At 54.3% G+C, this 5,000-nt stretch overlaps 1 protein-coding gene across 1 annotated transcript in view; it reads left to right on the top strand.

Moving 5' to 3' along the window:
* The first annotated feature begins 4,847 nt into the window (after positions 1–4,847).
* The window catches only part of LOC144953142 (stAR-related lipid transfer protein 4-like), a 14,294-nt gene continuing 14,141 nt past the window's right edge, over positions 4,848–5,000 (top strand). Inside the window, exon 1 of the mRNA XM_078883708.1 lies at positions 4,848–5,000. This exon is cut by the window's right edge and continues 163 nt beyond it. The gene's annotated coding sequence lies outside the window, so the exon portion shown is untranslated.

The raw sequence follows: 5,000 nt of genomic DNA, 5'->3' as shown, positions 1-5,000 counted from the left end.
AATCTCACACCAACATCACCAACACACCTACCATCACACCATCACCACCATCACACCATCACACCTACCATCAAACAATCTCACACCAACATCACACCCAACATCACACCATCACCACCATCACACCATCACACCTACCATCAAACAATCTCACACCAACATCACACAACATCACACCATCACCACCATCACTCACCCACCCAACATCACACCCACCCACCATCACACCTACCATCACACCCATCACACACCATCACCACCCACCACATACACCATCACACCCACCATCACACCCACCACCATAACACCCACCATCACACCCACCCACCACCACATCCACCCACCATCACCACCACACCATCATACCCATCCACCATCACATCCACCCACCATCACATCCACACCATCACACCCACCCACCATCACATCCACACCATCACATCCACCCACCATCACCATAACACCCACCATCACCACCACCCACCATCACACCCACCCACCACCAGCCAGGAGGTGGTGGAGGTGGTGGTAGAGGAGGAGGTGGTGGAGGTGGTGGTAGTGGAGGTGGTGGAGGAGGTGGTAGTGGTAGAGGATGAGGTGGTGGAGGTGGTGGAGGAGGTGGAGGTGGTAGTGGTGGAGGAGGAGGTGGTGGAGGTGGTGGTAGAGGTGGAGGTGGTGGAGGTGGTGGTAGTGGTGGAGGTGGTGGTAGTGGAGGTGGTGGAGGAGGAATCCGATCAGCTACAACGTTCTTTGTCGCAGATTTCACAGATCGAGGCTTTGGGGTCACCGAGTTACAACAACAACAACAACAAGTAACCAACAACAACCAACAACAACCAACAACCAACAACAACCATCAGTATGAGAAGAGTCCAGGTGTAATAAAACACTCCGTCAGGCACTGCTGGTCTCCGCTTGTCTCTTGTTCAGGTTCTTCTCCGCACCCCCCACGGACACGCACGCTCCCCTCCGTTAGCTATTTCAAGTTCATGTATTAGGTGTAGCCCTGTGAGCCATTCGGCTCTTGAATCGGGTGCAACCGCGACAAACAAAAACATCTTAAAGTGAATATGTGACTGAGTGCAAATAGAAAATCCAAGAAAAGACAGCAAAATATTGCAGAAAAAAACACCGTACACCAACGCTGTGTGCAAAAATCCCAGTGGGATGCAAGTCAAACAACCAACAACAACCACAAGACAACTTAGATTAAGGCCATCAGTCTAACTCTGTACTACAACAACACAAACATGGCCAAACCAAAAAACTTTTCGAAAATCACCAAAATAAAGCCATAAAAGTCAAACAACAACAACCACAAGACAACAACTTAGATTAAGGCCATCAGTCTCTATACTACAACAACACAAACATGGCCATGACTCCTCCCCTTCCTGGTCGTCAGATCCGGCCTTCCCATAATGCCCCACTGGTGGCCCCTCCCACACGCCCCCCAATACAGCGAGCCGTGTGATTGGACCAGAGCCCAGCAACAACAAGCCCATTGACGCTCGCATTGCACAGCTATGCGTCGTGGCTGGAGGTGATGTTGTGTAGAGTGCGGACCAGAGGAGACGCCGTCAACACGCTGCACCCTCGTCAACACACACAGACAACAACAACAACACACAAACAACAACACAGACAACAACACACAAACAACAACACAGACAACAACAACACAGACAACAACAACAACACAGACACTCTGTCGTCAACACACACAGACAACAACAACACAGACAACAACACACAGACACACACAGACACTCACTCACACACTCACACACACACAGACACTCACACAGACCCTCACACACTAACAACAACAACAACCGTCATTCGCCATTAAGTGGCGGTGACGTCACCACGACGCTTGTGCCAGGCCAAGTGCACCTTGAGGCCACGTGAAGTGTCAAACACCCGCTGGCAGGAGGTCACGGGGCAGACCCAGCAGGTGCCACGGGTCGACTGACCGAGATGACCGAGATGACTGGCTGATGCACCACCTGTGCCCCCTACTGTGCCAACTTGCTGTGCTTTAGCCACCCGGCGCTCCGCTCGTTGTTGTGAGCGTCGCTCCTCCGCCCTCCGTTGTTGGAGGGCGACTGCCTCCAACTGCCCAGCAGCGTCCTTCACGAGCCTCCTCCACAGAGGCCGATCTTGACACCACTGGTACCGGTCATCGGCAAGTCCACTCAGCTCCACGTCCTCCTGTACCACATCACTCCATCTCTTCTCTAGCCCGTGCCGAGCCCGTTTAGCCCCCTCGAACCGGCCGAACAAAAGCTGTTTAGGCATGCGGTGGCTTGAGTGAGGGACGATGCCAACCCCAGCCGCAAGCGATGATGAAATTCTCGCTTGCAACTTTCATCAGCTAGCTGAGACCAGGCCACCTTAAGTTGGAATGGGATCCTGGGTGTACACCCACCACCGGAGTAGAAGAATGGCAGGCGCATCTTACAGATGACTAGTCGATGGGTCAGAGGGCAGATCAGCTCCACGGTAGGTCCTGGTGTCCAGAACATGGGCTCGCATCCGCTGTTCTGTCACTATGTAGTACAGCAGATGTTCTTGCTTGGACCCGACATGCATCCATGATGTTGTGTGGATGCGCCGATGCCGGAACAGCGTGTTGGTAATTACAAGCCAATGGGCTGGACAAAAAACTAGCAGCCTCCTACCGTTGTTATTGAGCTGATCTGGCCCATGCCTTCCAATCACTCCAGACCAGGTGCCAGCATCATGACCAACTCGGGCATTGAAGTCACCCAACAAGATGACTCTGTCCCGAGGGGCCACTTTAGCCAGCACCTGTGACAGGTCATAGAAGGCATCCGACTCATCGGCCTTGCCTGCATCCCTCCACGGATGTTCGTCTTCGGTGGGGGCATAAGTAACCACAACCACCACTCCTCGCCTCCGGTTGATGGGAAGGCGAGCCCAAAGTATCCTGGGGCTTACAGCTTCCCACACCTCACGGCCACGCTCACACGCCCCCTTCATTCTTTTGTTCAGAAGAAGAACCACTCCCTGTTGTTTGGCAGTCTCCTGCCCCGAGTAGAGGACTGTCCACCCCTCATGGTGGCAGGAGCCAGAGCCGGTCCACCGGACCTCCTGAATGCCACAGAGATCCAGGCGGTACCGGTCCAGCTCCCAACGAAGGAGTGGCAGCCTCTCCTCCGCAGTGAGCGTTCGAACATTCCACGTGGCCATCCGTTGTGGCTTTTTGTTGTTTCTGGAGTAGCCCCGAGAGTAAAAATTTAATCTCCTGGCTCCATCAAATGGGGTTTGGCCAGGAGACGTCATAGACGCCTGTCCCCCCGGGGCCTCCGGCACAAGCTTATTTGTTATATATTTTAGACGTGGTTGTGGTAATTTATTGAAGATGGAGGGGTTACCAGCCCCTCGCACCCGTCCAGAGCCTCCGTTTAACCACTGTGGTGGCTACAAACGCCCTGAGGGGAAAGGCGAATCGGAATTGGCCCTCCCCCCACAGCACTGTCCGGCACCAAGAGGAGGTAGGGGGTTGTTTTGCTGTACTTACCATCACCATCATCACCATCACCACCATCACCACCATCACCATCATCACCATCATCACCATCATCATCACCAACATCACCACCATCACCATCACCAACATCACCAACACCACCATCACCACCATCACCATCATCACCACCACCATCACCACCATCACCACCATCACCATCATCACCATCACCAACATCATCACCATCATCACCATCATCACCATCACCACTACTACACCATCACCACTACTACACCATCACCACCATCACCACCATCATCACCACCACCATCACCATCATTACCATCACCACCGTCACCATCATCACCACCATCACCATCATCACCATCACCACCATCATCACCATCACCACCATCACCATCTGCTACACCATCATCATCACCACCACCATCATCATCACCACCACCATCATCACCATCACCACCATCACAACCATCACCATCACCATCTGCTACACCATCATCATCACCACCACCATCACCACCATCATCACCACTATCACCACCATCACCATCTGCTACACCATCATCATCATCACCACCACCATCACCACCATCATCACCACCATCATCATCATCACCACCATCCACACCATCCCCACCATCATCATCACCACCATCATCATCACCACCATCATTACCACCATCATCACCACCATCACCATCACCACCACCATCTGCTACATCACCACCATCATCATCACCACCATCCCCACCATCACCATCATCACCACCACCATCATCATCACCACCATCATTACCACCATCACCACCACCATCTGCTACATCACCACCATCATCATCACCACCATCCCCACCACCACCATCATCACCACCACCATCATCATCACCACCATCACCACCACCATCTGCTACATCACCACCATCATCATCACCACCATCCCCACCACCACCATCATCACCACCACCATCATCATCACCACCATCACCACCACCATCTGCTACATCATCACCACCATCATCACCACCATCACCACCATCATCACCACCATCACCATCACCACCGCCCCATCATCGGTGATGCTCCATCGCGTGATGCGCTCAGCCAATGGGAGCGCGCCGCTCGGAACAACCCCCCCCAGCCCCTCCCCCCTAACCCCCCCCAGCCCCTCCCCCCCAGCCCCTCCCCCCCAGCCCCTCCCCCCCAGCCCCTCCCCCCCAGCCCCTCCCCCCCCAGCCCCTCCCCCCCAGCCCCTCCCCCCCAGCCCCTCCCCCCCAGCCCCTCCCCCCCAGCCCCTCCCCCCCCAGCCCCTCCCCCCCAGCCCCTCCCCTCACTGCTCCACTCCAACCAAGCAGCATCAGCAGCTTCAGTCGGAGTGACCGCCACTGCCATCAGCATCATCAGCAACATCATCATCAGCAACATCATCATCAGCAACATCATCATCAGCATCACCATCATCAGCAGCATCACCATCATCATC

The sequence above is a fragment of the Lampetra fluviatilis genome, chromosome 72, assembly GCF_964198595.1.
Source record: "Lampetra fluviatilis chromosome 72, kcLamFluv1.1, whole genome shotgun sequence".
Taxonomy (NCBI): domain Eukaryota; kingdom Metazoa; phylum Chordata; class Hyperoartia; order Petromyzontiformes; family Petromyzontidae; genus Lampetra; species Lampetra fluviatilis.
Note: the sequence above shows the minus strand (reverse complement) of the source record. Positions and strands in the feature narration are given on the sequence as shown.